Genomic DNA, 13873 nt, shown 5'->3' on the forward strand with positions numbered 1-13873 from the left:
CTTGTCTCTCCAATACTGGGGCCAGCTGGTTTGCTCTGTGTCTTCCTCTGTTTTATGAATCCAAGAAGAGTTGTTGATTTTTCAGTCTGTTTAGCTTCTTACTTGTTGTTAGGATGGAGGGTTTCCAAAGTCCTTACACGCAGAACTGGGAACATTTGTAGCACTTTTTGAAAGATAGGCATTTGCTTTAAAAAAAAAATCAAAAAAATTGGAAGTGGATCCTGAGATGAAGTTAGGAGAACAAAAGATGTATTTATACCTGTGAAAGAAAAGGAGCAAAAATAGGATTGGGCAATGGGAACTCTCGGAATGTTAGGTATATCTGACAAAGTCTCCGCTAGCCCCATGGGAATTGGGGAGCAAGCCTTGCCCCTCAGCTTTTGTTTATAGTGTAAGAGTTGATATTCTTTATTTTGCATATGGTTACTGAATTGTTTCAACACCATTTGTTGAAAAGTTCATATATAGCCATTTGGCTTGCCGTTTGTCATGTTGATTTCAACCCCAGCTTCTGGTGGTTAAGAACTCTCACTTGGCCTTAATTGCATGAGCCCCATCATCTCCATTGCTATCAACGAGCCAAATTCTGTTGTGGCGTCTCCTATCAACTCTGATCTGTAGAGGAGAGCCACTGTAAACTTCTTAATAATGATGGTGCCCCTCTAATTGGTGTATTCCTGATGGCTTTGATGAATAGTGTGCCCTCTGGGTCTTCTTGTGGCATAGAATCCTCAGGTGGGTTGTCGGGCCTTATATAATATTAGATGTGGCCAATATGCCTGGTTCCCTAAGCCTTTTATTCCTTTCCTATACCATCTGCTATGGCAATTCAGGCATTTTAACCTTGCTCAGCATGAGTTATCAGTTTCTCCAGGCTCCTGGAAACCACCCTTGCTGCTAATTTACACTACTTCCTAGGGCCCTTTCCAGAGCATTAAACCTGTATCCTGAGAGAGTGCGTTACATTAATTAACACTCAATGAATCCAGGCCTATTGTCCAGCCTCCTTGGTCAAGCCTCCTCAAAACCCAGTCAAAGTTATTATTTCAGTCCCTGTTAGTACATGCTGGCTAATTCTTGCATGTCTTTTTGGAAATAGTCCCCTTTTCTCTCTTATCAGGTCCAGTTTGCCCAAACTGGATTATTGCTGCCGCTTAATCCTATGTATTGGGGACTTGATGTAAGAAGAGGTGAGGAAAGATCCTCTGTTAGTAGGGCAGGGGCTTCTGCAGGTTATTCTTACTTTGGAGAAGGGCTAAATCTTGATAGGGAGGGCTAGGTTGCCACTGCAGGTTCTGGACTTAAGAGTAGTCTAGGGAAATAAAATCTTCACAAGCTTCCACCCAGCTGCTCACATTTCATGTGCCAGGGTCCCAGGTTTTCCCAATCAGGGTCCTCATTTAGGCATAACTGTTCTAGTTCACCTGAGCATTCAATCTTCTTTCAAACTGGTAGACTTACTATTAAAAATGTTTTTTGTTGTTGAATTATAGTTGATTTACAATGTTGTGTTAGTCTGGTGTACAGCAAAGTGATTCAGTTACATATGTGTGTATAGATGTGTATACATGTGTATATATATTCTTTTTCCTATTCTTTTATATTATGGTTTATTGGTTTATTATAGGATATTGGGTATAGTTCCCTGTGCTATATATAGTAGGACCTTGTTTGTATCTGCTAATCCCAAACTCCTAATTTATCCCTCCCCCATCACCTTTCCTCTTGGTAACCATAAGTTTGTTTTCTATCTGTAGCTCTTGCTATTAAATCCCAAGTTTGGTCCTTTAGCTTTTCCTGTCCTCCCACTTCAGGAAAGAAGGGAATAAAGGCTTTGTAAGCTGCTAAAGATGCCCTATGGCCTTCCCATTCTGCTTTCAGTTGCTTGTTAATTGTCTTCAGCTTGTCATAATCTCGTACAGGAGTCAATGTAATTTAATAACTACCAGCCACTTCCATTGACTTTATGTGCATTCTGTCCCTATACTTTTCAAACCTCTGAATCATATCACACTGGCCAAAATGCTCTTCTTCAGAGAGTACATCTTCTCCACAGGTACACTTTTCCAAGTTTTAGCCATTGGGCCAATGCTTCGAGATGGGCGTACCTGTGCCATGCATATCACCTGCGCTGGGCCCTTATTGCTATCCGGTTAGTAAGTTTGCTATCCCATTAGTAAGTTATCTAGTCCCAAAGCCTCATTTTACTGACTGCTTTCTTGGACCACTAACTGTCTACTGTGTTACTTGGATTCTCTGAGAAACAGATGCTGAGCCGGACTTGGGATGTAACAAGTTTATTGGGGATTAACAGCTCTGAAAGTAAAAGTGAGAAAATAGCACTGGGCAGGGACAAATAGGATTACAATGCAAATTTGACAAGTCTCTCAGCCCAATGAAGCCTAAAGCAAAGATTGCTAGTTTTACAGGAGTCTTGCATTGCATATTACCATGGGTCCTTTACCATGGTCTTGCTCAGAATTTGTCTAATGCCACCTTGAGAAGGACATGACCTGGGTGCAAAAGCTGAGGCAGACATGAAGGAGCTGACTCCCTTAGACTGGCAGCTAACTGTATCCTTTGGTGCTGGATAAAGTGTTCCTTCTTGAAAAGGAGTGTGAGTAGCACATCTCCATTCCTCTCGTAAGATGTCTTGGTGGTCTAGCATTCTATGGGACACACTTTCATCCTGAACTCTAGGAATTCTAATTCTGCTAATTATAACAGTAAAAGCAACTTAGTAATGGAAAAGCATAATTACTGACAAATATTAGCACAATCTAGCAATATTTAGGTGCACAAGTTTAGGTACAACTAGATACTTTATCCCTACACTAAACTACTGTTTCCTATTCAAATTTCATAGCTGAAAGAAAACTGTCTCTCTCCCCCAACTTTGGAACTTAATGAGTCAAGAATCCTAGGTTTACTTGTGACTTCTGAAGATTCTCCATGTGGATGTTCTTAAATAGTGGTGTTTTTTACTCAGCTTTGTCTTTTCCTCACTTAAATGCTGGGGTAATTCTCTGTATTTATTACAGTACTTTCTTTTCTCTTCTGGCTTTGCAGAGAGAAATCATAATTGCTAGGTAATGATTGCGGGGGTTTGGTCATATTCCATGGTATCTCACCAGGGACCCTCCAGAGAGTGCAGGACGATGGGAATTCTCTCCCATCCCAGCTAGGAGCCTGCAGGGGAACTTCCTCCTGACCATTCATTCTTTCAGCAGACATTGCTGAACATTTTGCCTCCCTAGCATTTACCCCCTTCCCCCACTTTTAATGAAGAGCTTTTTTAACGCTAATTTATATTTAATATACAGTTTCTTTCATAGAATGTTAAATTTTGCAACTTTCATTTTCTGACATAGTTACTTTTAAAGCAATTATGACCTCTTTATAGGGAAAAATAAGCATCTAAAAGAAATCTAATTAGCATTTAGATTTTTGGGTTTTTTTTATTAAAACTGATGATTTTTGAACCTTTGAATTAATGACATCTTTGTGACCAGAAAAGGGCTGTACAAGGAAATAAGGAGCAATTCTGGATTTGGGCGGTGATTAGAAAGAATGAAAATAAATACGAATTATAACATTTTGTTTTTCTCTTTGTACATGGATGTTTTCTAAGACAATAAAAAATAATGACTTCATAGCCAAGGGCAGAGTTTGATACCAAGTTGAGAATCATAAATACAGATGGGAATTTTGAAATGGGAATTGAGAATATTAAAGGAACTCGATAGTGTGTGCATGTATGTGATAACTTCTACCTTTGAACCTGCATTTTTAGAACTTCTTATCAAAGGGCATTTATTACAGCATTGGATTAGGTCATTGCAACTACTGGATCATTTTGTTTTCAATAAACATCATCCATGTCAAAACAATTACTGTCCCACTTTTAAATTGATTTTAAAATGATTGGGAACAAAATTATTTTTCATGAAACCCTAGTAAAAAAGCTGATATGTATAGTTTTGTCCAGTTTTGTCCCACAGTTAAGAAAAATAAAAGATTATTGTACCGAATAACTATAGGAGAATTAGGATTAATAATAATTTCCTAGTTTGTATTTTTCCAAATAATCATGCTGCCTTTTAGAATTCTCATTATATGTTCATTAATTTTTTCTAATTATTATTAAATAATTTCAGCTGTTGCAAATGTATTTAAGTACTCAACATAATTTAAAGGATAAGATGGAAGTTATTAACTAGTGATAGCTTGCTAGAGAAATACATATTTAACTTCTGTTTTTAAAAACACCTTTTTTGACCTGTTTAGACGTTGTGTAAAAATCACAAATAAGGGTATTTAAATTTTAACCCTAACCTTAACGTAACCCTTAATATGATGTTATTGAAAATGTACCTTAATTGGTTATTTTATCCCATAAGTATTGACCTTTAGGTGTATAAAACATAATTTACCTCCTATGCTTAAAGCGAGTGATCTAAATTATGGAATTCTATCTACTAGACATTAGAGAAAGGGGAAAAACTATGAGAGATTTTGGGGAATTCATAGCTTTCATTGTTATGGGAGTGTTCTATTTATCAAGGAAAACTATCACGCTCTTAGTATCCTAACAATTACCTTAATGCTGGATTTCTCAAAGCAACTGTGGAGATTGCTCTTTTCTGACGTTTTTGTGGGAACACATAATCTTCTAGGATATGAAGAAATGTAAATGTTTTTTATCATTGCATCCCCCTTTTCAGAGATAATGAATGTCATGATAACTTATTTTCTAGAGAGCCCTCGATTAATATTTGAATAAATGGATTATTAGCTATCAATTTCTCTTTCCACACTTTTCCAGAATTTAAGGACTAAACATAGATAACTCAAACACCTCTGGTCTATAGATTTTTTTTTTTTTTATAGGTATAGGATAATTTCCTTGTCATTTTTATTAAGAGGAAATGCAGGATTTTGGGAAGATAGTGGAGGCTTTTTTTTGTTCATACTTTTTCTATTTTGCTTTTCTTGCCAGGGTCTGTGAAGCACTTCATGAGTTGTCATTTTACCATTAAGCCAGAGACCAAGGAGGTACATATTTTATATGAACATGTTATGTCTAAAATTTATGTGGGTGGTATGAGTATTTCTGATGCCTAATTTATAGCTGAACTTTGATGAATCACACAGTCCATAGCTTTTCACCATTGGTGGCTAACGGCTAAGGCTGTTTTCCCTATTTAGTACTTAATAATGAATAAGACTATCACAAACAAATTTATTTGTGATGATGTTGCTGCCAAGAAGGTTTTTAATGACTACAGTGAAAGTATTTTTTGAAACCATTTTGTTTTTCAATAAAACACAAATGTAGTTTTGTACAGATTATCACTGTCTAATAAAACACAAATAATGATTCAACTTTTAATTTATGAAGTGGTAATTGATAAACTTTTACTACAAAAAATAGAAAATCAAAGGTTATAAGACACTGTAATAAACAGAATTTTACATGGTTAGTAGTATGTGTGACGTATGTTGAAAATTTTAAAATAAAGGCTTAACTATTAATATTTTTACTTGGTGACATTTAATACTAGTCCATAATTTTGCTTACTGTCTTAGGTGTCAATATGTTTATTAAATTTAACTTGAACCACAACAAATATAAAACACTTTGGATTTATCTTAACTTTTCCCATCATTTAAAATGTTGTCTTATAAAGCAGATTATATTGTGATTTATAATTTCTTTCTCCTCAGTATAACATTAATTGTATAATTCAATTTACATGAAATATGTTGCATTCATTCAAAAACTTTCTCTAATCTCTTTTTCTGCTTAGTAAGATCTCTAAATATTTATGAGTTTGCCCTTTAAAACAAAACAAAAAAATTTTAAAATTCAAAGCAAAACACAACAAAAGAAACAAATTAGGAAAGTATTTTTTTATTGGCAAGAGATCTTTTTGTGAATATTTGGCTTAGGACACTATTGAAAGTTGCAACATTTTATTCTTCTGGGGCAAGGGCTTCCCTCTTCCTTCCTCCAAAGTAATTCTGGGTGCTGGTTCTGCTGTCTGTTTATTTTTATGCAGTGATGATAGCACATCTTTATGTTGACCAATCATTGACAAAAACCATTTTTAGGTAAACAGTGACAGTTGTGTTAGCAAATCTGTGTCTGTAAATTTAATCTATAATGGCAGTTTTTCTTTGTTACTATCTTCCAAATATCCCATGTGCTTTTTACTTTGTCCCACTCCCAAAGTGTAAATTACTTTAGTTCCTGAAATGACTGTAACCCTCTTGAGATGTGTTTATTCCATCAAATGCTAGGTGACAGGAATTCTTAGCTACTGTCCACTTATCCTATCCTCCAAGCTCCCAATTCTCACCTAACTTGATATTACCGATGTCTTTTTATACATGGCATTGCAACATACTGTTCCTTTTGGGAAAAATCAATTTAATCAATATCTCTGCTGATGTGTTAGCTTTATGTTGCATCAAGTTTAGAAATTATTTGGAGGTTTATTGACATGTTTAGTGATGTTGGCCTTTTGAAGGTGTATGTACAAAGTGCATGCTCAGTGGTAAAGAGATTTGCTAAAAGGAAGGAGCACATAAACATTTTGACTTTTACATTGTACTTATTTAGGTTAGCATGAAAGACCAGAAACTGCAGTCATGTTGTTGACTAAGACCTGCTCTTTTAGAGTGGGGAACCTAAAATTGTTATGACTTAGGAGTAGTATATAGGCATTTGCCATTTATAAAAGATTTTCAACTTCATGAAGTGCTCTACCAATAGTTATTAAGCATTAAGAAGACTCCTGTAAGCGGTATTTTGGAATAGATGGGTTTTTCTCCTTTCTGAAACTCTTCAAGAATGTAAAAATGTAGAAGATAGAAAGATTTTAGATGTTTACCATATTTTAACTGATAGATAGTAACATTTATTTTTCATACATCATTATGTCCATTTTGAGCCATCTCATCTCACTGGTATTATAAACATAGACTTTTTTTCCTACACCTATTGTAGTCTCTTAACTCCCTCTGCATTTTCTGGTATGTGTTGGCTCCTTTAATGATGTCCCATTTTGATTCCACAAAGTTTGACTTAATTTCAGGGCCTGAAGAATTGAGAACTCTTCTGATTCAGAGCTTCCTTCCTCTTCCACTCTGTCCCACAGTCATGCTCAGTGCAAGCTACACTAGTGGCTTGGGGTGCCTGTGCTTTTTCACAATGTGTAACCTTGCCCCCGTAACCTGCCCTACATCTTTCCTGGCTTGTGTTTGTGGAGTGGGAGGAGAGGGACAGTTTTCTCCTTATGGGCTTTTGCTTGGTAATACCATTTATTTTCTTTGGTGGGTTGTGGCTGCTCTTTGGCATTTCTATCAGGCTGCTTGTGGCTTGATGTGACTGGACGGCAGTACCTCCAGCTCCGCTAATAAGGCACTCAACCTTGAGCAGCTTTGTAGATTTCATCGTCTTCGGTTACATCTTCCTATTAGCCCCCAGCTAGTGTTTCTGATTCAGGCACTGCTTTCCCCACCTTCAAAGTATCCTGTCAGGCTTCAAGACTACAAAATCTGATTTACCCACTGGGCTCCAAGGCTGGGGTGTGGATGTATGCTGGCCATCTGTCCTCTATCAACATTGAAGGAATTACTAGTAACATTTTCCTAATAGTGTGCTGTAATGCCTGCATTATTTGACTAGGAAAAGTTATCAATCAGCACTTCACCCCTTTAATACTCTAAGATAAGGTAGGCACTAGAGAAGAGAGAATGGCTACCTTAGAAAGTAATCACTTTAAAGAAAAGTACAGGAAAGGCAGTTAAGTATTCATTCTAACATATTCCTTTACTCCCTATTGTTTTTTCCTGAAGTGATTTAAAAAAAAAAAATTCTATTTGAGCACTGCTTCCCAGAACTTTCCCAGTTTTTGTTCTCCACCCTGCTGAATTTGGCTTTTGCCAGATCTCTATAAGGTAGACAAGATCAGTTCTAAGAAAGTAGGGTCTATAAAAATGGCCACAGATTTTTTTATTAGCTCTTCTAAGCCAAATTCATCTTTATATAGCTATCCAAACTTAGGTTTGCAAAGACATTAAGATTTGGAAAATATTACTAAATATGTGTGTCAGTAGGTATTATAGATGATGTAGGACTCATGAAGGATTCAGGTGTCTTTATTTTAATGCCTTTATTTCCCCCTGAGTAAAAACTTGAGAGATGATTGAACAGAGGAGTATTCAAGTCCACATAAATCCTATCTTACTAGAGACAACTTGTATTAACAACTCAAAATACATGGGGTTTTCTGTATGGAGGATGCATTTTTTTCCCCTTATTGAGTTTTGTGGCATGAAGGCAAAAAAATAAAAGCTGGATGACTCAACGCTAGAATTCACCAAACCCAGCTATAGAGAAAGGTTCTATCCAGAGGTATCACATAGCCCAAGGCATATCCTTGGGGCTCACTTAGCAAGTTCATGGAAGTCTAAGACTAGGAGGCTGAGCATAAAGAATTAAAGGTGTGGTCTTCATCCAGAAATAGGATGGGAAGATGGCCATGGGCAGAAGTCATTGTATGGTAGGAAGTCTGCCAGGGTGGTCCAGCCCTAGAGAAGATTTAAACAGAGTGTGAAGGGTTCAGTTTTGTGGGGGGACCTGGGTAACAGGCATGCTAACTGAGGTCACCGTGGAAGAGAAATGAAAGCCAAAGTCCAATGGGACAATGAGTGAGTGAAGAGCACTTGTTCTGGGCCCATACGTATGCCCAGGTAAGCCTTGGCCATGACATTTCCTCTGGGTCTGGTGGACAGGTATAAAGAGACCCCAGCGGTTCAAGTCTGTGAAATGTGACCTCATTCCTAGCCTGACTGGTATGTTGGACAACAGGTGGTAATATTATCCCTGTCCTTTTCATTATGGCCCTGAGACAAGGTTAGACCTAAGCCTACAGATGTGCTCATGGGGAAATCTAGATGAGAGGTGGGGAAGGCGGAGGAAAATCTAGATGAGAGGTGGGGAAGGCAGAGGGAGGAAAACAACCTGAGTTAAAAGGTGAAATTCTCTTCTTAGAGTTTGGTTTCAGGGAATATAATTTTAGGATAAAAATGTTCACAGATGTCTGAAGTTGACCAAGGAGGTAAAACTTTATTTGGCCTTAGGATATAAGCTTAAATATTTCCTCAGGGGAAAACAACTTCAGGTGAATACTCCTCGGTAACTGGAAGACAGTGGAAAGCAATAATTTAAAGCAATTACTCTGGTAGGAGTTCCTGTCATAACAATGAAGTTAGAAAAATGACATAATACATTGTTATCCAGTTATTGGTGGGTGAGGTCTGAGATGCATGGGCTATGCAAGAGTGAGCATACATAAGTAGGATTTTCTTAGTAACCATTTTAGCTGACTTTCATTTGTTTTCATGTTTAGTTGGTCAGTTCTTGGCTATAGATTTGTTAGAAAAATTTCCCTACAATTCAGTAGTATCAGTGTTCATCTATGTCATGAGAATCACAGGTACATACTCTCTCCTTGTCTGTTTCATTAAATAACTATTTAACAATTTTTTCTATTTCCTTTAATTTTGTATCTATGAGATCATTGATGTTCACTAAACTTAATATGATAATCACTATGATGTATGTAAAGCAAATCATTATGCTGTACACAGTATACAGTGCTGTTTGTCAATTATATCAGTAAAACTGGAAGAAAAAATATTTAGATAACATGCATTTAGAGTGTTAATCCAGTATTAGTGTTATCATCCAAAGAAAATGATGAGGAAACTAAGTTAAAACTTAGTTTCAACATGAGCAATTTTTTAAGAAAAATAGGATGATGAATTTGAGGGTGGTAATAAGAATACTTTTTAGTGTGTCCTGTCTGAAGAAATGGCTTTTAGATTTATAAGTGACAAATTGTTTTACTAATAAGTGTGTTTTGTTTGGTTTTAAAAAGAACAGGTACAGTCATCAAAATATTATTTCTGCCTTTTTGAAAAAAGTATGTTTGAACTTCCCCACCTTAAAAAACAAACCCAAATCTTGTAAACTACCAGATATTAACTATTTTAGGAGGTTTGCAACATCTCCAATTTCATGCCATTATTTGAAGTCTTTTCTTCCCCCTAGATCCTACTTTATTTCACAGCACTGGGCTGTGAAAACTGCTTAAAACCAACACGTTCACTTGATTGTTTTTGTCCACCTAAATTATCATTTGGAAAACCCTCAAACCAAAAGCTTTGTTAGCTAATCCCTAGTTCCTTGTGATGATGGAGTCTTTCAAGTTTTAGAACATTACGTTAAATTTTGTAAGATAAATGGAAGGCAGATGTATATGTATTTGCCATCATGTTAATTAAGAAGGACAAACTAGAATTAAGAAATTCATAGTTTTCTCAACCAATAATTGTTTTCTAAATTTAAAGAATTAATTAAAGAATTAATTAAATTTAAAGAATTACTTTTATACCAACAAAATTCATGAGATCATGATGAAATATGAAATGGTGAACACCAAGGGTTAGGAAAAAGTTCCATTACATTAAGTTTGGAAGCAGAATTCTTGAATTAAAAACAAACAAAAAAGACTTTGCTCAGTGCCTGTTACCTCACAATGCCTAATTGCTCCTTGATCTGACTTCTGGAGGCTCTCAGGGAAGAGAAAGAACAAGGATTCAGAGATGGTGTGAGAGAGTTATGCTGAACAATGTTTGGGGTTATAGGAGATAAGTCTTAATGGGTAGAAAAAGTTAAAATCTGTATTTGCTGATTTTTGCTAACTTAATTCAGTACTAGGTACAAGTAAACTTCAAAGTAAGCTTTTGGGTAGCTAGAAAAATCAGCATCTCTCTTTGATTAAAAAAACAAAAAACAAAAACTGTCATCAGAAAGAACCATAATAGTTTTAAGATTCAACTTAATTCACTAGAAAGCTTTTGTCTGTGATGTTTTATTATTAACTCAAGTGCTCAATACATGTTGTTGGGTAATAATTGGAAATTGAGAAATATTAGAAAATAATAAAATGTTCAAATTGTGGTTGTTCTTTAAAGTCTTCTGCCAAATACCTTTAGATTATATTGACTAGAGTTTAGAATTTCAAGTGGCCTCTTACGGGTTTTGTTGTTGTTTTTGTTTGCTTGCTTTTTTCTCTATAACAAAATTATTTAATTTTCCAATTATGTAATTATATTTATAGGATTCAAAATTCAGACTACAAAGTTCAGAAAACATTTACCTCTTCCTCCTGAACCTCAACCATTTCTCCTCTTCCCACAGGCAACCACTGTATTTCCTTTGATATATTTTGTGTATGTTATATACCATATACACACACTTTCCCCCCCCCTCATTTTTAGGTGAAATTGGTAGGATTCTATACTCTTATTAAGCTTAAAAAAATCTTGGAGATCTTTCCATATAAGAGCACCCTTATTAATTCTTATGGATGCCTATTATTCCATTGTATAAATATATAATTTATTTAACCAGTTTCTTATTTTTGTACATTTAGATTATTTCTAAACTTTTGCTGTCACAAAACATACAGCAGCAAATAATCTGCATATCATTTTTTTCTTTCTGTGTATACCTGTGAGATGTTCTTACAAGAAAAATTTCTGGTTTAAAAGATATGTACATTATAATATAATACATGTTGCCTGTAGATGTACAAATTTACACTCCTATCCACAATTTTTGAGAGTAACTATTTGTGATAGTGTCTGAACTCAGGAAATGAAGTATTAATAAATAATGTTGAGAAAACTGGGAAGCTTATGAAAAAAATTGGATGTAGATCTGGACTTTGAATTGTATGTCATTTATGTATTTGCTATTCATGGGTCTATCATCATGCAATTTAAATTATTTACATTATTTTATGTCTTAAATCTGATAGAGCTACTACCCTCTCCTAACTCTCCTTTTTCTGATTTTTCCAGACACTGTGTTTTTTAAAAATTTAAATTAACTTTAAAATCAGCTTGTCTATTCCCCCACACAAAATGTTGATGCTTTTATTTGAATTGCATTAGATTTATCAATTAGCAGAATTTGACATTGTATATGCTTGTTCAGGTATCCTGTGTTTTCAAGGAAATTTAATGTATCCTCATGGATATCTGTATGTTCCTTAAATTTTTTAAAGCTATTTTCTGTTGCTATAAATATGCCTTAACTTGCATTTTTCTTTTTTCATATAAACACTATGTGTATATACTAGTTTTGTACCATACAACCTTACTAATTGCCCATATCACCTGTGGTAGTTTTCAGCCACAGTAGTTTCAGTTTTTCAAGCCTGACTCTCTCAGGTTTTCAAGTTATCCAATGTCATCCACAATGGCAATCTTTTTAGTTGTTTCTGACTTTTTTTAACTTGATGTTTTTCCTTTAATTCAGTCAAACAATGATGAGAGTGGATGTCATTCTTATTTCTGCCTTTAGTGGGAAAACACATACTATTTCTCTATTAGATATGGTGCTGGTTTTGAGGTTGAGGTATAAAATCTTTCCATTCCTATTTTATTGATATCTAAAATATTTAATGATGTTGAATATATCAAATGCTTTTCCAGAATCTATAATGATAAGTATGTAATTTCCCCTGATATCTAATATTGAAACATCCTTACATTCTCCTTGGCTGTGTTTTATTTAATGTATGCAGGTTTTTGTTTCCTATTTTTAATTTACTTTTCATCAATATTTATATGAGATTAGTCTGTAGCTTTGTGTGTGTGTGTGTGTGTGTGTGCATGTGCATCTTTTGAGCTTTGACAGAGTTATTCACAATCTAATATGTTTTTCTTATTTTCTTGTGCTCTAAGTTTAAATGGCTTTGGAATTACTGGCTTTTTAAAGGCTTCATGGACTACCCCAATGAAACCATGTGGAAATTAGTTCATTGAAGTTTTCTGTATTTTTCCATTGATAATTTGTCTATTTAGATTTACTGTGTTTTCTGGTGTCAGTTATTATAAATGGTGTAATTTTTTTTTGCAGAAAATCATCCATTTCATGCAGGCTTAAAAATATATTTACAACCACAAGGACATATCCCTTCACACCCATTAGGATGACTATTCTAAAACAGAAAATAAGAGTGTTGGAGAGGATATGGAGGAATTGGAACTCCATGCAATTTTGAACTGTTTCTTGATTCTCCCAATCCTTTATTCCTACCTTCTACCTGATATTATGTGCCCTTTCTCGATTGATTGATTTTTGCCTGACTGACTCCTATTAAATCTTTATAACTTGGCTTAATTGTTATTCCCTTCAGGGAAATATCTATCACCCATACCTGCTCTTGCTGCTTTTCTTTTTTTTTTCTTTTTTCTTTTTTTTTTTTTGCTGTATGCGGGCCTCTCCCGTTGCGGAGCACAGGCTCCGGACGTGTAGGCTCAGTGGCCATGGCTCACAGGCCCAGCCGCGGGCATGTGGGATCTTCCCAGACCAGGGCACAAACCCGTGTCCTCTGCATCGGCAGGCGGACTCTCAACCACTGCGCCACCAGGGAAGCCCTGCTTTTCTTTATTTCTCTCCTACTCAAGCATTACTTGCTATCAATGGACTTACCACCTTGCATGATAATAATTATTGTCACCAGGGGCTCTTCAGAGGCTAGATGCATGTTAGGAGTAACTTTTTACATCTAAATTTTAGAAAGTTCTTAATAAAATTTGTTAAAATAAACTCAGACTTTTAGTTCTTTATTATCCCCTTAAACTTAGGTTAGGAATGCTCCCAAGTTATGACTACTTGTGTCAACTCCTTTCTTATCCTGTGGGTACCACCTGAGGTTGAGTACTTATTACATTTCATTTGGACTCTTCAGAGCTCCATGCTCCAACCTTCAGTCATTCCCATAAT

This window comes from Lagenorhynchus albirostris, chromosome 3 (genome assembly GCF_949774975.1).
Source record: "Lagenorhynchus albirostris chromosome 3, mLagAlb1.1, whole genome shotgun sequence".
NCBI classification, from domain to species: Eukaryota; Metazoa; Chordata; class Mammalia; order Artiodactyla; family Delphinidae; genus Lagenorhynchus; species Lagenorhynchus albirostris.